At 38.3% G+C, this 25,555-nt stretch overlaps 1 long non-coding RNA gene across 1 annotated transcript in view; it reads right to left on the bottom strand.

Moving 5' to 3' along the window:
- Positions 1-1,767: 1,767 nt before the first annotated feature.
- The window catches only part of LOC128553913 (uncharacterized), a 29,810-nt gene continuing 6,022 nt past the window's right edge, over positions 1,768-25,555 (bottom strand). The window contains exons 2-3 of the long non-coding RNA XR_008369466.1: positions 14,147-14,262; positions 1,768-1,861 (exon numbers count right to left, since the gene is read on the bottom strand). This is a non-coding gene — a long non-coding RNA (uncharacterized LOC128553913). The remainder of the gene's footprint in view (positions 1,862-14,146; positions 14,263-25,555) is intronic.

Raw genomic sequence — 25,555 nt, forward strand, 5'->3', positions numbered from 1 at the left:
CAACCCAATGTAAAATTATTGCATACTAAAAGCACAGAAGGGGAATTCATCAACTGAGCACAATGTGGAAATCTGTAACAAGTTTATCTTTTTACTATTGTTTACTAATGTTGAATAATAAAAGGGCAATAATTCAGTGAATAATCATTAGACATGAGCAAGTAGTTGTTGAGAAAACCCATACACACAAGACATGTGCATTTCCTCTTGGGTGTGAAGCTTCCTATGAAGTTTTGCTGAGTTCCAGCAGCTGGTTGCTGAAGTATAATCGGAACAAGAAATGGTGCTATAGAATACTAATGCTGAATAATCAAAGGGCAACAGCTCTGTGAAAGATCATCCAGCAATATGGGCATTTCCCACTAAATGTCTCCAAAGTCTCTGACACCAAAAGCTTAATAATGCTTAATGTGACATCATCTAATTTCAAGGCATGAAATTTCATTGTTAACTCTAACAATAACTGCGGGTACAATAACTTGTGTAAAACAAGGCAGTCTGAAAGACAGCTAAATCCCGCGCCACTGCTATGGATAGTGAAAGGGTAAACCCGTGACCTTTAGCTGTGACCTGGACCTTGAACTGACATGGCTGACTCATGAATTCTGTGCAACGTCTTGATGAGGTGATCATTTGACCCAAGTTTCATGAAAATTCTTCAAGGGGTTTAGGAGATACAGAGCTCAAACCTTTGACCTTGAGTTGTGACCTTGACCTTGAGTTGACATGGCTGAGTTCTTGATGAGGTGATCACCTGACCCAAGTTTGATGAAAATCCTTCAAGGGGTTTAGGAGATAGAGAGCAGACACGAAATGGAAGGCTAAAACCTTTGACCTTCAGTTGTGACCTTGACCTTGAGCCGGCATGGCCGACTCATGAGTTCTGCACATCGCTTGATGAGGTGATCATTTTACCCAAGTTTCATATGAATCCTTCAAGGGAATTAGGAGATACAGAGCAGAAACAAAATGGAAGGCTCAAACCTTTGACCTTCAGTTGTGACCTTGACCTTGAGCTGGCATGGCTGACTCATAAGTTCAGCACATCGCCTTGATGAGGTGATCATTTGAACCAAGTTTGATGAAAATCCTTCAAGGGGTTTAGGAGATATAGAGCGGACACAAATTAGAAGGCTCAAACCTTTCACCCTCAGCTGTGACCTTGACCTTGAGCCAGCATGGCTGACTCATGGGTTCTGCACATCGCCTTGATGAGGTGATCATTTGACCCAAGTTTTATAAAATTCCTTCAAGAGGTTTAGGAGATATAGAGCGGACACAAAATGGAAGGCTCAAACCTTTGACCTCGAGTTGTGACCTTGACCTTGAGCCTACAAGGCTGGCTCATGGGTTCTGCACATCGTCTTGATGAGGTGATCATTTGACCAAAGTTTCATGAAAATCCTTCAAGGGGTTTAGGAAATATGGAGCGGACACGAAAGTGTTACGAACAGACGGATGGAAGGACAGACGGAAGAACGGACGGAAGGATGGACGGAGACCATTCCTATAACCCCCCACCACTTGTGGTGGGGGATTAATAAAAGGAAGTTTCATTTGTTCATTCGGATTGAATTTTGCGGATTTGATACAACTACATAATCCATGTAAATCAACCCTCCCTCGAATATCTATGATTTTACAGTCACCTAGATCCATGTATTTGTAGTCTAAATGTACTGTCTCAAAGTATGGTTCAGGCTTTCTGTTAAAAAACTGATTTTTCACAAAATTACTATAGAAATTATATCTTGTTACCATTTCCTGAGTCTTGTGTGAGGTCAGGGTCACTTGAATCATACACTTTGTTCAGGCTCTCCCTCTGAGGAAAAGTCCAGAATATCACTGCCCTTTACTTTTACTGAAAAGAAAATTGTGACCACTTACAACCACGTTTAATGATTTACTGTGTCTTAAACAACAAGAAGACCATGATGGTCCTGAATTGCTCACCTGCCCCCACATGAACTGAGTATGACGTCGTTTTTTTCTATTATTTGACATGGTGACCTAGTTTTTGAGCTCATGTGACCTACTTCTGAACTTGACCTAGATATCATCAAGATAAGAATTCTGACCAATTTTCATGAAAATCCATTGAAAAATATGGCCTCTAGAGAGGTCAAAAGGTCTTTCTATGTCGAGACCTAGTGACCTAGTTTTTGACTGCAGTTGACCCAGTTTCAAACCTGACCTAGATATCATCAAGATGAACATTCAGACCAACTTTCATGCAGATCCCATGAAAACTATGGCCTCTATAGTGATCACAAGGTTTTTCTATTATTTGACCTACTGACCTAGTTTTTGACCGCATGCGACCCAGTTTAAAATCTGACCTAGATATTATCAAGATGAACATTCTGACCAATTTTCATGCAGATCCCGTGAAAAATATGGCCTCTACAGAGGCCACAAGGTTTTTCTATTATTTGACTTACTGACCTAGTTTTTGACCGCACGTGACCCAGTTTCAAACCTGACCCAGATATCATCAAGATGAACATTCTGACCAATTTTCATACAGATCCCATGAAAAATATGACCTCCAGGGAGGTCACAAGAATTTTCTATTTTTAGACCTACTGACCTAGTTTTGGACCGCAGTTGACCCAGTTTCGAACCTCACCTAGATATCATCAAGATGAACATTCAGGCCAACCTTCATGCAAATCCCATGAAAACTATGGCCTCTAGAGTGGTCACAAGGTTTTTCTATTATTTGACCTACTGACCTAGTTTTGGATCAGACGTGATCCAGTTTTAAACTTGTCCTAAATATCATCAAGATGAACATTCTGACCAATTTTCATGCAGATCCCATGAAAAATATGACCTCTAGAGAGGTCACAAGGATTTTCTATTATTTGACCTACTGACCTAGTTTTTGACCGCAGTTGACCCGGTTTCAAACTTGACCTAGATATCATCAAGATGAACATTCTGATCAATTTTCATGCAGATCCAATGAAAAATACGGCCTCTACAGAGGTCACAACGTTTTTCTATTATTTGACCTACTGACCTAGTTTTGGACCGGACGTGATCCAGTTTAGAACTTGATCTAGATATCAAGATGAACATTCTGACCAATTTTCATGCATATCCCATGAAAAATATGACCTCCAGAGAGGTCACAAGGATTTTCTATTATTTGACCTACTGACCTAGTTTTAGATGGCACGTGACCCAGTTTCGAACTTAGACCTAGATATCATCAAACTGAACATTCAGACCAACTTTCATGAAGATCTTGTGAAAAATATGGCCTCTAGAGAGGTCACAAGGTTTTTCTATTTTTAGACCTACTGACCTAGTTTTTGACCGCACGTGACCCAGATTCGAACTTATCCTAGATATCATCAAGGTGAACATTCTGACCAATTTTCATAAAGATCCCATGAAAAATGTGTCCTCTAGAGTGGTCACAAGCAAAAGTTTACGCACGCACAGACGACGGACACTGCGCGATCACAAAAGCTCACCTTGTCACTTTGTGACTTGTGAGCTAAAAACATACATATACTATTAAAACTTGAAGAGTGATTAATTGGTTGACAGATTCTCAAACATTCAACACACAGAAAATGTAAAAACAAAAGGGCCATGACGGCCCTACATCGCTCACCCTGAGTTACACAGCTTGCTTGAACAGTTTAGGTAGATGGTTATGCAAACAAAATGTCTGTGAATCATTCTGACAATAGTGCCAGTATTCTCACTGTTTGTTAGTTTTGGGGTTTAACACCATTTTCCTGTATTTCAGTTATGTGACATTGGGCAGTAAATCTAACCAGTGTTCTTGTTCTCTGTACCAGTACAAACCTATTCTCTGCAAGTAATGCCAACTTCCCAACATGAATCAGAGGTGAAGGCCAATGATTTAAGAAACAGTGTCTTTTATATAATGGTCATTGAGAACATACGCTCCACCAAAAGTTCAAATTCAAATTGAGCTAAGTTGATGGGCACACCAGTGTTTTCTAACCATAACACTGTAATATGTTTGTAGGAAATACAGTTGGGTAATGTGTGTGTGTTGGAGGTGGAGTGGGGGGTGATAAAGAAGTTGGGAAATGAAGACATTAATTTATACTCGGAGACAATATCAAGCAAGTAAATTACATATGAGCCGCGCCATGAGATCCAGACCAGCCTGCGCATCCATGCTGGTCGCTTTCAAAGCCTATTGCAACTAGAGATGCTTTTGAGAAAAGCGCATGTCTCCCACAACTGCCCCTTAGATGATGAAAAATGTTAGTTTCTCTAGATGTTTTAGACGAGTGGATCCAATTAGATGGTCTGGATGAGTGGATCCAATCAGTAATTCAAGGGCCATAAATGAAAAGTGCCTGGGCGGATATGGCTACTTATCGAACTTGGGTAAGGTCTTATGGCCAAACACATTTTGTTCAAGTTTGGTGAAGATCGGATGAGAAATGTTCGACTTAGAGAGCGGACAAGAGTAAACAGACGGATTTTTTCAGTAATTCAAGGGCAGTAACTCTAAAATGCCTGGACTGATTTAACTAGTTATCGAACTTGGCCGAGGTCTCATGGTCAAACACATTTTGTTCAAGTTTGGTGAAGATCGGATGAGAAATGTTCGACTTAGAGTGCGGACAAGAGTAAAAAGGCCGATTTTTCGATAATTCAAGGGCCGTAACTCCAAAATGCCTAAACCGATTTGCCTAGTTATCGAACTTGGCCGAGGTCTCATGGTCAAACACATTTTGTTCAAGTTTGGTGAAGATCGGATGAGAAATGTTCGATTCAGAGTGCGGACATGAGTAAAAAGGCCAATTTTTCGATAATTCAAGGGCCGTAACTCCAAAATGCCTGGACCGATTTGGCTAGTTATCGAACTTGGCCGAGGTCTCATGGTCAAACACGTTTTGTTTAAGTTTGGTGAAGATTGGATGAGAAATATTCAAATTAGAGTGCGGACAAGAGTAAAAAGACCGATTTTTGGTAATTCAAGGGCCATAACTCCAAGACGCCTGGACCGATTTGGCTAGTTATCGAACTTGGCCGAGGTCTTATGGTCAAACACATTTTGTTCAAGTTTGGTGAAAATCGGATGAGAAATGTTCGACTGCGGACAAGCTTTGTGACACACAGACAGACAGACTGGAGTAAATCAATATGTCTCCCACACCACTGTGTGGTGGGAGACATAATTAGAGAAACCGTTAGCAAACAGCATGGATCCTGACCAGACTGCAAGGATGCGCAGGCTGGTCTGGATCCATGCTGGTCACAAACGCACTATGTTGGTTTTCTGATGGCTCAGATATATATATATACACATTAGTGATGAAACGATGATCGAGTTAAATCGAATAATCGTCGCCGGCAGCCGCCGACTATCGATGTTGGAGTTCTGAAATCGATGTCGCTAGCGCTTTTCTCGCAATTGATCCCTTTCCGTTCATTCCATATATCCGTTATTTTCATACATTTCGTTAATTAAACCGCAAGGGACGTCACTCTCACAAGTTAAAATGGCAGAAAAAAGTGTCAATGCGGACGCCGAAATATTTCCCTTTCCAGGAAAAGTCCGGTTGACTGTGTGGGCTTATTTTGGCTTCGAAAAAACAAAACAAGGACCACCTATTAAAGAAAACCTCAACATGCAATCTGTTATTTGCAAACTCTGCCGAAAATCATATGTGAACAAAGGTATGTTTTCGTACCCAAACTATTCGAACCCTTCGTAATTTGTATGGACTTTGTGAATTATTAAACAATGATCCCGATGTACCTCTCTGTGTCTGTCAATTTGTCAACCTTATTTTGAAATAGTCTTGAACTGTCTTGTTTTATATTTATCTTATCAGGCCAACGAGATTGAGATTAAATAAATCAATTTTATACTTATAGAAATTTATAGTAAAAAGTAAAAATGCATTCCCTAAATACATTAAATGTATTCACCATGATCACTTGACACTTGTTATTGGTTTAATTTACTTATCAAGAAAAGTATTTACGAGTACAATTTTAATAAACATCCTTAGTCCCAAGTAATGATAAAAGCACAGTATATTTTTGTTTTATAGGAAACACTACAAATCTGCAACAACATCTTGACAAACATCACAGGCTCCAAAGAAGACTACTGTATTGTTACATAGAAGTGTTAACTGTTAATGTGCAAGTTTACTGAACTAATTTTTTCTTTGCTAGATGTTAAGATAATAGATGTACTTTGTACTTAAAAAGAACTAAGAATCTACCAATTAAAATTATTTTTTGGATTCTGTTGTAAACCTTCTTTCTTTAAAGGACTAACAAAACATGCATGAAATTATCTGAAATGTATTGCCTAAGTGGAATCTATAATAAGAGTATAATTATACGTAAGTCTGAATGCTTTTACTTCCGATTATATAATCGACTGTGAATCGAAATAGCTGTTCAGATTCGATTCGATTATCGATTTTGTTTTGAAACCGATTTTACAACACTAATATACATACATATTATATATATATATAGGTTCGCATATTCTGAAAATAGTTTTTAAATTTTCCATTAAATACATACAGGAACATAGGGTCACTGACCCTAAAGCGCTCACCTGTGACCAAGGCTTCAAGTGTGTTCTGTAAGTACAGAGTTACAGTTTTCTTCTATGTTTGCCTACATTATTACAAGTCACACACACTTCTGAACCTAGAACAATAACTTAGACAATTATGGCAGACATTACAAATCTGGTATCACACGCCAAATATCAAGGCTCTAGCTATTATTGATTCAGAGAAGAAAAGTGACCACGCCCTACTGGAACAATCTTGGTAGAGGGTCAAGCAGTTTCACACAAGAAGATTTTTAAAGTTTCCACTATATACATATAGGGAAAAGTGACCACGCCCTCTGGCAGACATGTTTTTTGACGAATCAAAATAATCTGAACAACCTTGGTAGGGGGTCACACAAGCACCATTTGTGTAGAATTATTCTAAAATTGGGCCAGCAGTATCACCCAAGAAGATTTTTAAAGTTTCCACTATATACATAGAGAGAAAAGCGACCACGCCCTCCAGCAGCCATGTTTTTAGACAAATCAGTATAATCTGAACAATCTTTGTAGAGGGTGACATAAGGACCATTTGTGTGAATTTATATCAAAATCAGACCATCAGTTTAGGAGATGTTGTTTGAACTTTTTTTCTATTTTTAGAGCTCTGGCAGCCCCTATGTGCAACCAAGCAGAACAGTTCGAACAAATTTGGTAGAGGACCACCCAAAGAACATCATGGCCAAGTTTCATCAAAATCCATTCATTGGTTCTGGAGGAGATGTCGTTTAAACACAAATGTTGACGACGGACAGAAGACTTGACGGTCCAATACCTTCGATTAGTGGGCCAAAAGCCAAGGACCCATTTTTTAAGGGGCCAACCCACTTTTTAAGGGGCCATCAATGTCCCCCCAATAACCTGCTGAGGCTCTCTGACTCATTTACAGCAAAGAAGAGGGCCATGATGGCCCTATATCGCTCACCTGTTATCATTGCACTTGAGGACAAGAAGGTCCTCAGAAAAAATAGTCCAAAGGACAGGAACAACAAAGCGAAGAAATTTAACCAAAAAGAAAAAAAAATTCTTACAAGGTATAGATATGTCAAAATACACCTAAAAATTGGAGGTACCATCCATGTTGTACCACAGAAAAGTGGTCTCGGTTTTTCACTACGGCCAATAATAATAATAATTTTACTAAAAATAAGCTAAAAATATATTGTAAGTGAACAAAAAATGGATCTGCCAAATAAATCTGTTGACATAAATGAAATTTCAGATCAGTATCTTCATTAGTTATGGAGATATACCAATTTTAATTTGAAATAAAGGGAGGTAATTTGACATAAAATCAGTCCATAGTTATCTACCCTGATTGTCTCAGTCCAACTAATAGCAATAATGAAATTTCAAGTAAGTCCTATAAGTACTTACTGATATAAATCCATTTTGATTACAATCAGGGGAGGTAATCAGATATAAAACAAGAGCGCCGCCAAGCGGGGCAATATACGCCCGAAGGCTTACGTCATAGGATGGGAGCAAAATTTTAAGAACTTGACTGTTGTAGCCCAAAGGACTGGAACAACAAAAGGAAAACTTCAATAAACAAATCTACATTTAAGTCCACAAAAAAATATTCAAAGTCTACAAAAAAATCCTTATCAGGTACAGGTATGTAAAAATAGACCTAAAAGTTGGAAGTACCATCCATATTGTACCACAGAAAAGTGGTCTCGGTTTTCCCCTACGGCCAATAATAAAAAAGTTTCAAAATAAGCTATTTATAGTAACATAAAAGGGAAGTAATTCAAAAAAAAAAATATTGTAAGTACAAAAAAGATATCTGCCAAATAAAAACAAGAGCACTGCAACGCAGAGCAATATACACAAAGCAAAGTCATATATGACCTCTGACCCTTAAGTGTGACCCTGACCTTGAAGGGAGTCATCTGGAACATGCGCTCTGCACATCGTCTCAGTGTGGTGAACATTTCTGCCAAGTTTCTTTGAAATCCTTCAAGCAGTTCATGAGTTACAGAGCGGACACAAAACAAACTGATAGGACTTTTGACCCCTAAGTGTGACCTTGACCTTGAAGCGAGTCGCCGGAACATGCGCTCTGCATGTCGTCTCGGTGCGGTGAACATTTGTGTCAAGTTTCTTTGAAATCCTTCAAGGGGTTCAAGAGTTACAGAGCGGACACGAAACAAACTGATGTGACCTTTGACTCCTAAGTATGACCTTGACATTGAAGCGAGACATCCAAAACATGTGCTCTGCACATCGTCTCGGTGTGGTGAACATTTGTGTCAAGTTTCCTTGAAATTCTTCAAGGGATTCAAGAGTTACAGAGCGGACACGAAATTGCTAACGGACAGACGGACACCAGCGTCATAACATAATACGTCCCTTCAGGCGTATAATAACTCTGGAACCTATGACTGGATCTGATTTGTCATGGAATCAAAGATTTATTGTTGTTGAAGATATTTTGGAAGTTTGTATCAAACAAGTGAATGAAGTATTGCCATGCAATACAAAGTCCCCTACTGGAAGGCACCTAATTTTCTCTACTGCAGTATAACATCATGAACTGATATCTGTCAATGATCTATAAACAATATTGTACTATTATATACAATATGTTATAACAACACACCTGGATTAAAATGTGCAAATATAAAAACCCAGTTGTTTTCATATTGAAATGTTTTTGCCAATTATAAAAAAGTTATCATATAAGTTATTTATAGTACCAACAAAGGGAAATTAATCTTAAAAAAAAAAAAAAAAAAAAAAAAAAAATCTATATAATATAAGTCCACAAGAAACTCTTTACCAGGTAGAGATAGGTCAAAATACACCTAAACAAGAGCTGTCTGATGACAGCGCGCTCGACTACTCGAGGAATTGATTGAAGAATGGAGTCAAAATATTTCCACGGATATTCAGACAAAAGAAATAAATAGATTAGACAAACAATGTTCCTGTGTTACTTTGATTTCGATAAGTCTTGCACTAAATGACAATATATGAGCAAATTTCAAAGTCCAAAAAGGGCCATAATTCAGTCAAAATAGTTATGTACTCTTGCCTACAGATGGAAATCATAATGATAAACAAGTGTTCAAAGTTTAAAAGCCATATGTCAAATAGTTTTGACAAAACATGGACTTGTATGAAAACAGAACCAATTTCAAAGTCCAAAAAGGGCCATAATTCAGCCAAAATAGATGACAGAGTTATGTTCTCTTTCCTACAGATAGAGACTATTATACTAAACAAGTGATAAAAGTTTCAAAGCCATATGTCAAACACTTTACAAAAAATATGAACTGGTACGAAAAACTTAACCAAGATTTCTAAGTCAAAAAAGGGCTATAATTCAGCCAAAATCCTTGATGGAGTTACATACTCTTGCCTATAACTGGACATGGTGATGTTAAACAGGTGTTAAAAGTTTCAAAGCTTTATCTCAAAAGACTTTGTCAAAATATGAACTGGTACGAAATATTAACCCAGATTTCTAAGTCAAAAAGGGCCATAATTCAGCCAAATTCCTTGATGGAGTTATGTACTCTTGCATATAACTGGACATGGTGATGGTCAACAAGTGTTGAAAGTTTCAAAGCTTTATCTCAAAAGACTCTGTCAAAATATGAACTGGTACGAAATATTAACCCAGATTTCTAAATCAAAAAGGGCCATAATTCAGCCAAATTCCTTGATGGAGTTATGTACTCTTGCATATAACTGGACATGGTGATGGTCAACAAGTGTTGAAAGTTTCAAAGCTTTATCTCAAAAGACTTTGTCTAAATATGAACTGGTTCGAAAAACTTAACCAAGATTTCTAAGTCGAAAGGGGCCATAATTCAGCCAAAATCCCTAATGGAGTAATGTACTCTTGCCTATAACTGGCCATGATGATGGTAAACAAGTGTTGAAAGTTTCAAAGCTTTATTTTAAAAGACTTTGTCAAAATATGAACTGGTACGAAAAATTTAACCATGATTTCTAAGTCAAAAGGGGCCATAATTCAGCCAAAATCCTTGATGAGTTATGTGCTCTTGCCTATAACTGGCCATGATGATGGTAAACAAGTGTTGAAAGTTTCAAAGCTTTATCTCAAAAGACTTTGTCAAAATGTGGACTGGTACGAAAAACTTAACCAAGGTGTGACGCCGACACCGACACCGACGCCAACGCCATGGTGAGTAGGATAGCTCTACTTATTCTTCGAATAGTCGAGCTAAAAATGGATGTAACATGCATGTTGTACCACAGAAAAGTGGTCTCGATTTTTCTCTACGGCCAATAATAAAAAAGTTACAATAAAATCTATTTATAGTAATAACAAAGGGACGTAATTCTAAAAACAAGGGTGCCTCATGGTGGTGAACATTTGGTCCAAGTTACATCAAAATCCCTCAATGCATGAAGAAGAAATGCTCCGGACAAAGTCATTCTTGAATTTGACCTTTGACCTCTAAATATGACCTTGACCTTAGACCTAGGGACCTGGTTTTTGCGCATGACAATCAGTCTTATGTTGGTGAACATTTGTGCCAAGTTACATCAAAATCCCTCCATGCATGAAGAAGAAATGCTCCAGACAAAGTCATTCTTGTGTCTGACCATTGGTCTCTAAGTGTGACCTTGACATTAGACCCTGGGCTTGGGTTTTGCGCATAACATGTTGTCTCATCCAGGGGAATATTTGTGCCAACTGATATCTAAATCCTGTTTTGCATGACAAAGTTTTAGACTGGACATGAAAAAAATCCTACTGACCTTTGATCTCAAAGTGTGACCTTGACCTTTAAGCTAGGGTACTGGGTGTTGCGCATGACATGTCATCTCATCATGGGGAACAATTATGCCAAGTGATATTGTAATCCCTTGATGGATGACAGAGTTCTGGATCGGACAGGAAAAAAAAAATTATTGACCTTTGACCTCCAATTGTGACCTTGACCTTTGAGCCAAGGGTCCGGGATTTGCGCACGACACGTCGTCTCATCATGGGGAAAATTTGTGCCAAATAATATTAAAATCCCTTAATGAATGTCAGAGTTATGGACCGGACATGAAACAGACCCTGTTCATCCTATGTTAACATTTGACTGCTAAGTGTGACCTTGACCTTTGAGCTAGGGGTCTGAAAGTTGTGCAAGACACATCGTCTTATTATGAGGTACATTTGTGCCAAGTAATATTGAAATTCCTTCATGGACGGCAGAGTTATGGACCGGACAGGAAAAAAGCCCTGTTGACCTTTGACCTCAAATTGTGACCTTGACCTTTAAGCTAGGTGTCTAGGTTTTGCGCATGACACGTCGTCTCATCATGGGGAACATTTGTGCCAAGTAATATTAAAATCCCTTCATGGATGGGAGAGTTATGGACCGGACAGGAAAAAAGCCCTGTTGACATTTGACCTCCAACTGTGACCTTGACCTTTGAGCTAGGGGTCCGGGTTTTGCGCATGACACGTCGTCTCATCATGGGGAACATTTGTGCCAATTAAAATCCCTTCATGGATGGGAGAGTTATGGACCGGACAGGAAAAAAGCCCCGTGGACCTTTGACTTCCAATTGTGACCTTGACCTTTGAGCTAGGGGTCCGGGTTTTGTGCATGACACGTTGTCTCATCATGGGGAACATTTGTGCCAAGTAATATTAAAATCCCTTCATGGATGACAGAGTTATGGACCGGACACGAAATTGCGGACGGACGGACAGACGGACGGACAGACAGACCGAATGACGGAAAAGCGCATTCCTATAGTCCCCGAAACTGGTTTTCAACCAGTAGGAGACTAATAAAACCATAAATGAAGTCTCTATATGGCTGCAAAAGCCAAAATAGCCAATTTTGGACCTTTAAGGGGCAATAACTCTGGAACCCATGATGGAATCTGGCCAGTTGAAGAAAGGAAGCAAGATCTTGTGGTGATACAAGTTGTGTGCAAGTCTGGTTAAAATCAAATCATAAATGAAGCTGCTATTGTGCAGACAAGGTCAAAATAGCTAATTTTGGCCCTTTCAGGGGCCATAACTCTGGAACCCATTATGGGATCTGGCCGGTTCAGAAAAGGAACCGAGATCTTATGGTGACACAAGTTTTGTGCAAGTTTGATTAAATTCAAATCATAAAACAAGCTGCTATTGTGCAGACAAGGTCAAAATAGCTAATTATGGCCCTTTCAGGGGCCATCACTCTAGAACCTATAATGGAATCTGGCCAGTTCAAGAAAGGAACCAAGATCTTATGGTGATTCAAGTTGTGTGCAAGTTTGGTTAAAATAAAATCATAAATGAAGCTGCTATTATGCAGACAAGGTCAAAATAGCTAATTCTGGCCCTTTCAGGGGCCATAACCCTGGAACCCACAATGGAATCTGGCCAGTTCAAGAAAGGAACCAAGATCTTATGGTGATACAAGTTGTGTGCCAGTTTGGTAAAAATCAAATCATAAATAAAGCTGATATTGTGCAGACAAGGTCAAAATAGCTAATTTTGGCCCTTTCAGGGGCCATAACTCTGGAACCCATAATGGGATCTGGCCAGTTCAAGAAAGGAACCGTGATCTTATGGTGATACAAGTTGTGTGCAAGTTTGGTTAAAATAAAATCATAAATGAAACCACTATCGTGCAGACATGAAATTGTTGACGCACGGACGGACGGACTGACGACGAAGGGTGATCACAAAAGCTCACCTTGTCACTATGTGACAGGTGAGCTAAAAACAAAGGGCCATGACCCCTTGTTTATGAACGGCCCCCTATCCACCTCTGGGCTTCTAAAATGGCCTGTAAACCTAGTTTTGCGGCACGTCAAGACAGACGCACAACGGACGCCGGACACAGTGTGATCACAATACCTCACCATGAGCACTTCATGCCCAGGTGAGCTGAAAAGTGGCCACTCCCTCTGGCAGCCAATTTTTTTTTTTTTGATGAGCCAATTTTTTATTTTTTTTGATGAATCAGAGTAATTTGAACAATCTTGGTAGAGGGTCACACAAGGACCATTTGTGTGAAATTATTCTTAAAATGGGGCTAGCAGTTTCATACAAGATCACTTTTAAGTTTCCACTATATACATATAAGACAGTAACCACATCCCATGGCAGCAGTGTTATTAGATGAATAGGAAAAATATGAACAATCTTGGCAGAGTGTCACACAAGGAATATTTGTGTGAATTTATACTAAAATCAGGCCAGCAGTTGTCCATTATACACATACAGGAAAAGTAACCATGCCCACTGGCAACTAGTTTTTTTCATGAATCGGAACAATCTGAACTTACACAGAAGAAAGCTACAATATTAAAGGACGATTTGACAATGTGTGAAGTTATTTTAAAATTGGACTTGCAGTTAATGAGATGTCGTTTGAAGATTTTTGCAACCAACCAAGCAGAACAGCTTGAACAATTTAGGAGGAAGACCATCAAGGGAACATCTAAGCCAAATTTCATCAACTTCTACCACACGGTTTCAGAGGAGATGTTATTTAAAGTAATCACTATAGCTCACCCTCAGTACTTTGTATTCAGGTGAGCTAAAAAAAACTGCAGTTACAAAATATGTAAGATACTCACATCAGGCTGCTGTTGTTGTTCCTCAGTATCACTGTATACAACCAACAGTTCCATCATTAATTAGTTCTTGGCATCACTTTCTTTATTGCAAGATCCTTCTCCTTTAACTATATATTCTGAAATACATATTGTAGCACTTACTATTAATAACCAAAAACATAAATCTTCATACTAGATGCCCATGGGCAACATGTCGAGCCCGCTAGCTGTCAAAAGGACTAGGAGTTGCATATGACACCCTGTCTCATTGAGGCAAACATTTACGCCAAATGAAAAATGACTGCAAAAAAATACAATATAGGTTATTTATAGTAACAACAAAGGAAAGTAAATCTTTAAACAAGAGGGCCATAATGGCCCTGTATCGCTCACCTGAGTACCACTGCTCAAAATGATATGATCAAGTTTTGACATACAGCACATAGGCATACACATTAAATATAATCAGGATAAACATTTTTTGTAACAGTCCCTTCTGACCTAGTCAGGGTCAATTTCCATACCATGTTTGAGGGTCCTAGGCTCAAATGCTGTATTTTTGTACTAATATGACTATTCCTTACCCTGGAAGGCTTAAATAACATTTAAAACCAATCTCATTAGATACTGCTGAGATATATTCGTTTACATAAAATAAAGGGAGGTAATTTTTCATAAATTCAGTCAAAAGTTATCTACCCTGATTGTACGTGTCCATCTCATGGCATAAATGACATTTCAAATCAGTATCTTCATTGGTTACTGAGATACACCCATTTTAATTTGAAATAAAGGGAGGTAATTTGACATAAAATCAGTCCATAGCTTTCTACCCTACTACTGCCTCAGTCCAACTAAAGACAATAATTAAATTTCAAATGAGTTCTATAAATATTTACCAAGATAAATCCATTTTTATTCAAATCAGGGGAGGTAATTATGCACTGGTATATGCATGTAGAAGATACAGAGTACAAGCCTATACAACAATATATTAGTAAAGTATTCATATCGATAAAAGATCAATCAAGAGTTATCTAATATGACTATTTCTTACCATGGAAGACATAAATAACGTTTCAAACCAATCTCATTAGAAGCTGCTTAGGTGTATTCATTTAGATAAAAAATATGGGGAGGTAATTTGTCATAAATTCAGTCAATATGACTTGTATCTTCCCTGATTGTCCAAGTCCATCTGTTGACATAAATGAAATTTCAGATCAGTATCTTCATTAGTTACGGAGATATACCTATTTTAATTTGAAATAAATGGAGGTAATCTGACATAAAATCAGTCCATAGTTATCTACCCTGATTGTCCCAGTCCAACTAATGAAAATAATGAAATTTCAAATAAGTCCTATAAGGACTTACTGACATAAATCCATTTTGATTACAATCAGGGGAGGTAATCAGATATATAAAAACTCTGGAACCTATGACTGGATCTGACAGATTCGTCTTGGAATCCAAGATTTATTGTTGTTGAAGATATTTTGGAAATTTGTATCAAATCAAAACATAAATGAAGTCTCTATATGGCTGCAAAAGCCAAAATAGCTAATTCTGGCCCTACTAGGGGTCATAACTCTGGAACCCATTAAGGAATCTGGCCAGTTCAAAAAAAGAACCAAGATCTTGTGGTGAAACAAGTTGTGTGCTAGTTTGGTTAAAATCAAATCATAAATGAAGCTGCTATTGTGCAGACAAGGTCAAAATAGCTAATTTTGGCCCTTTCAGGGGCCATAACTCGGGAACCCATTATGGAATCTGGCCAGTTCAGGAAAGAAACCAAGATCTTATGGTGATACAACTTGTGTGGAAGATTGCTTAAAATAAAGTTATAAATGAAGCTGCTATTGTGCAGACAAGGTCAAATTAGCTAATTTTGGCCCTTTCAGGGGCCATAACTCTGGAACCCATTAAGGAATCTAGCCAGTTCAAAAAAGTAACCAAGATCTTGTGGCAATACATGTTGTGTGCAAGTTTGGTAAAAATCAAATCATAAATAAAGCTGCTATTGTGTAGACAAGGTCAAATTAACTAATTCTGGCCCTTTCAGGGGCCGTAACTCTGGAATCTATAATGGGATCTGGCCAGTTCAACAAAGGAACCGAGATCTTATGGTGATACAAGTTGTGTGCAAGTTTGGTTATAATAAAATCATCAATGAAATCACTATCGTGCAGACAAGAAATTGTTGACAGACGCACGCACACACAGACGACGGACAAAGGGTGATCACAAAAGCTCACCTTGTCACTATGTGACAGGTGAGCTAAAAAAAAATCAAAGTCCACACAAAAATCCTTACTAGTAGAGTTGGTCAAAATACGTTTCATGATGGTGAACAATTGTGCCAAGTTATATCAAAATCCCTCCATGCATGAAAAAGAAATGCTCCGGACAAAGTCATTCTTGTATCTGACCTTTGACCTCTAAGTGTGACTTTGACCTTAGACCTAGGGTCCTGGTTCTTGCACACGACACTCGTCGCATGGTGGTGAACATTTGTGCTAAGTTACATCAAAATCCCTCCATGTATGAAGAAAATGCTCCAGACAGTCATTACTGAATTTAACCTTTGACCTCCAGGTGTGACCTTGACCTCTGAGATAGGAACCTGCAGTTTGCGCATAACACTCCTTCTCACTGGAAAATTCGTTGGGGGCGTCATAAAATGACCGCTGAACAGAGGTAACCACTGATCGGAGGTGACCGTTAGTACAGGTTAGACTGTATACCAAGTATCAAAAGCCTAGGCCTTGACCTTTCAGTCAAGAAGATTATTAAAAACTTTGTCCTATATGTCTATGTAAAACTTGGGACCCCCTGGGCAGGGCCTCTTTTTACCCCAGGGGCATAATTTGAATAATCTTTGTAGAGGACCACTAGGCAATGCAACATACAAAATATCAAAAGTCTAGACCTTGCAGTTTCAGACAAGAAGATTTTAAAAATATTCCTATGTAAGTCTAGTAAAACTTGGGACCCCTGGGGCAGGACCTCTTTTCACCCCATGGGCATAATTTGAACAATCATGTTAGAAGACCACAAGGCAATGCTACATACCAAACATTAAAGGCCTAGGTCTTGTGGTTTCAGACAAGAAGATTTTTAGAAGTTTTTTCCTATAGAAGTCTATGTAAAATTTGGGACCCCTAGGGCGTGGCACCGACCACAGAGCTATTTTTTAATGTTTCAAATTTCAAGACTAGCTCTCAAGATCAAAGTCAAGGTCAAATTTCATTTCGGTACAAAACACTGTGCATGTGGTCCAAATTTGAAAGTTGTGGCTTGAGAAATGTGAAAGTAGGTCACTAGATCAATTTCAAGGTCAAAGTTCATTTCGGTAGACAGAACTATGCATGTGCTTCAAATTCGGAGGCTGTAGCTTGAGAAATGTGAAAGTAGATACTAGATAAAAATCAATGTCAAATTTCAATTCAGAACACAAAAATATGCATGTAGTCCAAATTTAAAGCCTGTAGCTTCAGAAATGTCAAAGTAGGTCATTAGGTCAATCTCAAGATCAAAGTTCATTTCGGTACCCAAAGCTATGCATGTGGTCCAAATTTGAAGGCTGTAGCTTGAGAAATGTGAAAGTAGGTCACTAGGTCAAAATGAAGGTCAAGTTTTATTTCGGAACACAAAACTATGCATGTGGTACAAATTTGAAGCCTGTACCTTCAAAAATGTGAAAGTAGGTCACTAGGTCAATAACTAGGTCAAAGTTTGTTTCGGTACACAAACCTCTGCATGTGGTCACAATTTGAAGGCTGTAGCTACAGAAATGTGAAAGTAGGTCACTTGGTCAAGATCAAGGTCAACTCATGTCAAGGTTCATCTTGCCACTCTAAACTATACATGTGGTCCAAATCTGAATGATGTAGGTTATAGACATGAAGATTCTAAGTTTTTCCCTACATAAGTCTATACTGACTATGTGACCCCCGGGAAGGGGCTATATTTGACCCTAGAGGGATAATTTGAACAAACTTGTTAGAGAACCACAGGATGATGCTACATTACAAATATCAAAGCCCTAGTCTTTGTGGTTTGGACAAGAAGATTTTCAAAGTTTTTTCCTATATAAGTCTATATAAACCATGTGACCCCCGGGGTGAGGCCATTTTTCACCCCAGGGAAATAATCTGAACAATCTTGGTAGAGGACCACTAGATTTTGCTAAATACCAAATATCAAAGCCCTAGGCCCTGTGGTTTTGGACAAAAAGATCAGAAACTGTTTAACTGTTCCTGGCAAATGTGACCTTGACCTTTGACCTATGACCTCAACATCATTGAGGGTTATCTACTGGTCATGACCAACCTCACTATCAATTTTCTTGACAACAGGCCTAAGCGTTCTAGAGTTATTGCCCGGAAACCGTTTTACTGTCCAGGGTCACTGTGACCTTGACCTTTGACATACTGGCCTCAAAATCAATAGGGGTCATCTGCTGTGATGATCAACCTTCCTATCAACTTTCATGATCCTAGGCCCAAGCATTCTTGAGTTATCATCCGGAAACCGTTTTACTAATCAGGGTCACTGTGACCTTGACCTTTGACATACAAATATCAAAATCAATAGGGGTCATCTGCTGGTGATGATCAACCTCCCTATCAACTTTCATGATTCTAGGCCCAAGCGTTCTTGAGTTATCATCTGGAAACGGATTGGTCTACATACAGACCGACCGACAGACCGACCGACCAACCAACATCTGCAAAACAATATATCCCTCCTTCTTCGAAGGGGGGCATAATAACCCAGACAGAGTGAAGTGCATCAAAACTTTAACCTGAAATTCTAAGTAACAAGAGCTGTCTCCATAGGATGACACATGCCCCCGATGGCACTTTGAATGAATAGTTATGGCCGAAGTTAGAGTTTAGGACCTTTGACCTACGGACCTGGGTCTTGCGCGTGACACGTTGTCTAACTGTGGTACACATTCATCCCCAATAATTTTAAAATCCATGCATGAATGACAAAGATATGGACCGGACACGCCCATCAATGCACTATCATGAAATATGACCTTTAACGTCTAAGTGTGACCCTGACCTTTGAGCTACAGACCTGGGTCTTGCGCATGACACGTCGTCTTACTGTGCCACACATTTATGCGTAGTTACTTGAAAATCCATCCATGGATGACAAAGATATGGACCAGACATGCCCATCAATGCACTATCATGAAAAATGACCTTTAACGTCTAAGTGTGACCCTGACCTTTGAGTTAGGACCTGGGTCTTGCGCGCGACACGTCGTCTTACTGTGGTAAACATTCATGCCAAGCTATTTGAAAATCCATCCATGGATGACAAAGATATGGACCAGACACGAAAAAAGTCCCTTCGGGGGCATAAAAGGGGGGATAATTCATGACATACTGGTTCAAGAGTTAATATCTTCGTGCCACATGATGTTGGTGATGAGGAATAACTATTTTTAAGTTTGTAGTAAATCCAACCAGTAATTACAGAGATACAGAGAATGTACATCTAAACTTTAACCAGCAAGGTGCGGACAATGAAGGATGCGAATGCATGGAGTAGGATTATGAGCTCTTCATATACCTTATACAGCCAAGCTAAAAAGTGCCTTCCGTCCCGTCATACAATTAATTCTGGCACTACCCTAAGATAATCATATTTAGCAGATCAAACTTTAATTCAATTTTTAGCAATGATTATTCCGTTTGAAAAATTCACTTCCCTTTCCAAGCTTATAATGTACAGCTAAATCCCCTGCCAATGCTATGGATAGTGAAAGGGTAAACCTTTGACCTTTAGCTGTGACCTTGACCTTGAACTGACATGGCTGACTCATGAATTCTGCACAACATTTTGATGAGGTGATCATTTGACCCAAGTTTCAGGAAAATCCTTCAAGGGGTTTAGGAGATAAAGAGCTCAAACCTTTGACATTGAGTTGTGACCTTGACCTTGAGTTGACAAGGCTGACTCATGAGTTCTTGATGCGGTGATCATTTGACCCAAGTCTGATGAAAATCCTTCAAGGGGTTTAGAAGATAGAGTGGACACAAAATGGAAGGCTCAAACCTTTGACCTTCAGTTGTGACCTTGACCTTGAGCCAGCATGGCTGACCCATAAGTTTTGCATATTGCCTTCATGAGGTGATCATTTGACTCAAGTTTGATGAAAATCCTTCAAGCGGTTTAGGAGATACAGAGCGGACACAAATGGAAGGCTCAAATCTTTCACCCTAAGTTGTGACCTTGACCTTGAGCCGGCATGGCTGACTCATGGATTCTGCACATCGTCTTGATGAGGTGATCATTTGACCCAAGTTTTATAAAATTCCTTCAAGGGGTTTAGGAGATATAGAGCAGACACAAAATGGAAGGCTCAAACCTTTCACCCCAAGTTGTGACCTTGTCCTTGAGCTGACATGGCTGACTCATAGGTTTTGCATATCACATTGATGAGGTGATCATTTGACCCAAGTTTTATAAAATTCCTTCAAGGGGTTTAGGAGATATAGAGCAGACACAAAATGGAAGGATCAAACCTTTGATCTTGAGTTGTGACCTTGACCTTGAGCTGACAAGGCTGACTCATGGGTTCTGCACATCGTCTTGATGAGGTGATCATTTGACCCAAGTTTCATAAAAATCCTTCAACGGGTTTAGGAGATATGGAGCGGACACGAAAGTGTTATGGACAGACAGACGGAAGGACGGAATGATGGACGTTCCTACATCTGGATACTTATGTGGCTACTCTTTTGTTCTCTCTATTGTTCTTTTAGCCACGTAAGAGAAAAATAGTCACATAAAAGCCTTACGAAATGAATGACATCAAAGAACAAGAGGACCATGATGGTCCTGAATCGCTCACCTCTTCCCACATGACCCAGTTTTGAGTATGACGTCGTTTTTTTCTATTATTTGACATAGTGACCTAGTTTTTGAGCTCATGTGACCCAGTTTTGAACTTGACCTAGATATTATCAAGATAAAAGTTCTGATCAATTTTCATGAAGATCCATTGAAAAATATCGTCTCTAGAGAGGTCACAAGGTTTTTCTATTATTTGACCTATTGACCTAGTATTCGAAGGTACGTGACCCTGCTTTGAAATTTACCTAGATATCATCAAGCTGAACATTCTCACTAATTTTCATGAAGATCTCATGAAAAATATGGCCTCTAGAGAGGTCATAAGGTTTTTCTATTTTTATACCTACTGGCCTAGTTTTTGACTGTACGTGACCCAGTTTTCATGAAGATCCATAGAAAAATATGGCCTCTAGAGAGGTCAAAAGTTTTTTTCTAATTTTAGACCTACTGACCTAGTTTTTGACCGCAGTTGACCCAGTTTCAAACTTGACCTAGACATCATCAAGGTGAACATTCTGACCAATTTTCATGAAGATCCATTCAAGGGTATGGCTTCTAGAGAGGTCACAAGGTTTTTCTATTTCAAGACCTACTGACCTAGTTTTTGATTGCAGTTGACCCAGTTTCAAACTTGACCTATATATCATCAAGATAAACATTCAGACCAACTTTCATACAGATCCCATGAAAAATATGGCCTCTAGAGAGGTCACAACGTTTTTTCATTATTTGACCTACTGACCTACTTTTTGATGGCACATGACCCACTTTCGAACTTGACCTAAAGTCTGTCCCACCTATCTGGTTAACATCATTTTTAAAATTATGATATGCGTTATGATGCCCTAAAATATGTTTTTATATAGCGCAGATCCACATCTCTAGGCACTTTTTTCATTTTTCAAAAAAAATTTTTTTTGAAGTTGATATGTTCAATTTTGTACTTTTCTCCATAGACCGTAATGCTAAATGACATCGCGTCGCTTCTTGTAAATAAACAATATGGCGGCGCCCTGTAATACTTTTTTTAGGGGACAACTCAAAATTATCGACGTTTAAATGTATTAGAAAATAAAACTCGGGCCGAGTTCACTCTGTATTGCTAAAAAAGTCTCACTGTTGTTTTATGAATTCAAATAAATGTTATTAATAAAAGATGATACGGGGAACAATTGGCATGTTTAACTTCCAGTGTTACAGAGTAATTTAAACATATTTTTGATGTTTGAGTATTAATCGTTAGTAGATCAAAATGTTTTAAGAGCTTCCCAAAATTTGGGTCGATTTTAAGATTAATGTTACCCGTAAAGCAGAAAAAGGTAGAATATCTTACCCTTTCTCATGCCCAGCTTAATTTTCCCTCGTGCGTATCTGGGTCGCCAGCATTTACGTTATGAATTGTTTTTATTTTTTAAAAATACTTAAATATAACTTGCCTAGATCTACCTGCATATTAATAAAAAGACATATCTTAGATGATAGCGCTTTGAACATTCTCATGAACAGAATACGGACAAGATTCCCGATTTCCGGGATAAACCAACTGACATAGTGGAAGAAACACTGGTATTTATAGTTCCGAATTTAATAGCGGATATCAGTTACTTGATATTTTTATCATGAAGTTTGTCTTGATAACTTTGTCATTTAATCTTTTTTTTTTTATAAAATTCTAAAATAAATACTGAATACACAAATCGTCGGCCGGCGTCAAAAATCTCGTTTCTTAACTTTTAGGATATACAAAGCAATCCTTTTTTCATGACAACACGTGCTTTAAGTAAAAATAGCATTATCGGTTAGGCCTGTACTTAAATTATCGCACATATACGAGATTTTAGCATGACATAATCGTAATAAATTGGAATGTACGTGGAAACAACCCGATATCTTAACGTCTGTTTTGAATTAAGATTTAAAAATTGTCATTAGGCCCTACGACATTTTTGCAGAACTTTCATTAGCTATTTTTTTAGAAACTACGATAAACTGGCTTATTTTCGGGATGTAAGATATGGATATGTAAGTCAAGGTAGCCGGCTTTGATAAACTGTATTATAAAGGATCATTATTTTAGTTAAATAAATTACATTTCTTGTGATTAATTATTTAAGATCTTTTCGTGATTTACCTATTTATTTCGCTCATATCATATCGGCCGATATTGTGTTTAGTTGTCAACAAATGATCAGAGTGTCTTTATCGTCATCGGCATGTTTATAGCTTCCTAAAGTAAAGTCTTTAATAAAGTTTTGTAGTTTGTTACATGTTGAAAATCATTTTTGATAGAAGATGTCAATTATGGGCGGTCATTTAGAATTAGGTCTTTTGATATGTAACAAGAGCCATGTTAGACATGGCCAATCCCCCCGCCGGGCATATTATAATTGAAGGCTAAAGTTCCTGGCAAGTTAGTGTCTGAAAGTATTAATTTTGGGGAAAGCTTTGAAGAACCATTTAGTTGTGGTCCGCATCAGGGGTTTTAAAGATGTGGAAGAAAGAATAAGTCAGTGGTGAGGTGGTTTACTGCTAATTTTTATTAATTTTCATGAACAGTATAGCTATGATGTTTTTCTATATGGCTACTGTAAAAAGAAGGAATGGAAAGCTAACAGGGAACACGAGTGCCAGAATGTCACAATATATACCCGTCACGGCAAATTTCTTTACTCTAGCAGCTGTATTTGCAAATGGAATTTTAATTTTGTGGTTGTTTAGTAATCATTGTAAGTCTTTTGTTTTTCTAAGTCCACAAAAAATTCCTTACCAGGTAGAGATATCCTAAAATACACCTAAAATTGGAAAGTAACATCCATGTTGTACCACAGAAAAGTGGTTTTGTTTTTTCCCTTCGGTCACTTATAAAAATGTTACAATATAAGTTATTTATAGTAACAACTAAGGGAAGTTAATCTTAAAAAAAAAAAAAAAAAAAAAAATTGTAAGTCCACACAAAAATCTTTACCAGGTAGAGATTGGTCAAAATACACCTCAAAATTGGATGTAGCATGCATGTTGTACTACAGAAAAGTGGTCTCGATTTTTCTCTACGACTAGTAATGAAAAAGTTACAATAAAAGCTATTTAAAGTAACAACAAAGGGAGGTAATTCTAAAGAAGGGAAATGCGCATGACACTTCGTCTCATGATGGTGTATAATTGTGCCAATTTACATCAAAATCCCTCCATGCATGAAGAAGAAATGCTTCGGACAACGTCATTCTTGTATCTGACCTTTGGCCTCTAAGCGTGACCTTGACCTTAGACCTAGATACCTGGATCTCGCGCATGACATTCTGTCTCGTGGTGGTGAACATTTGTACCAAGTTATATCAAAATCCCTCTATGCATAAAGAAGAAATGCTCCGGACAATTTTTTTAAAGAAAATAGGATAAAGGGGAATAACTCAAAAAATAGGCAAGGTAGAGTTATTGTTCTTGAACAATGCACTTCCTCCCAATGTGTTCTATCAGTGTATGAAGTTTGAAGAAAATCCCTCCAGTACTTTTGGAGTTATGCTCCGGACAAATTTTTTTAAGAAAATAAGATAAAGGGGAATAACTCAAAAAATAGGTAAGGTAGAGTTATTGTTCTTGCACACTGCACTTCCTCCGAATGTGTTCTATCAGTGTATAAAGTTTGAAGAAAATCCCTCAAGTACTTTTGGAGTTATGCTCCGGACAAAATTTTTTAAGAAAATAAGATAAAGGGGAATAACTCAAAAAATAGGCAAGGTAGAGTTATTATTCTTGCACACTGCACTTCCTCCCAATGTGTTCTATCAGTGTATAAAGTTTGAAGAAAATCCCTCCAGTACTTTTGGAGTTATGCTCCGGACAAAATTTTTTAAGAAAATAAGATAAAGGGGAATAACTCAAAAAATAGGCAAGGTAGAGTTATTGTTCTTGCACACTGCACTTCCTCCCAATGTGTTCTATCAGTGTATGAAGTTTGAAGAAAATCCCTCCAGTACTTTTGGAGTTATGCTCCGGACAAAGATCGTTGCGGACGGACGCACGCACGCACGCACGCACGCACGGAGAGCATTTCTAATATCCCCTTCGCCTTTGGCGGGGGGATAATTATCTTACAATACAATTGCCTTAGAATAAAGAGTTCATCATTTTGTTCAAACAAACAATAAGAACCAATCAAGCTAAGATTATTGACTTATGTTCATGTATGATATGTATATATACCCTTACAGAAGCAAGCCTCTGTGGCGTACATGCTGCGTATTTGCTGTGTATATGCCGCGAACACAGTAGTACGCCAGAGGAGTACATTTTACATACACCGCATGCCGCGTACATGCCGCGTACTATTTCGACGAGTACACAGCATGTACGCAGGAGGTCACTAGTACACTTCAAGTACGCAGCACAGACTCTGAAAATTTAAGGAGTACACTGCATGTACGCAGGAGGGACTTGTACAAGAAAATAGTACACTGCATATACACCGCAGATACTTCGAAATTTATAACACTTATATTTAGTTGCATTAAAGTTGTTTCCCCTTGATGCAGTTACGCCATTTTGTTCAGATGT

The sequence above is a fragment of the Mercenaria mercenaria genome, unplaced genomic scaffold, assembly GCF_021730395.1.
Source record: "Mercenaria mercenaria strain notata unplaced genomic scaffold, MADL_Memer_1 contig_4490, whole genome shotgun sequence".
Classification (NCBI taxonomy): Eukaryota; Metazoa; Mollusca; class Bivalvia; order Venerida; family Veneridae; genus Mercenaria; species Mercenaria mercenaria.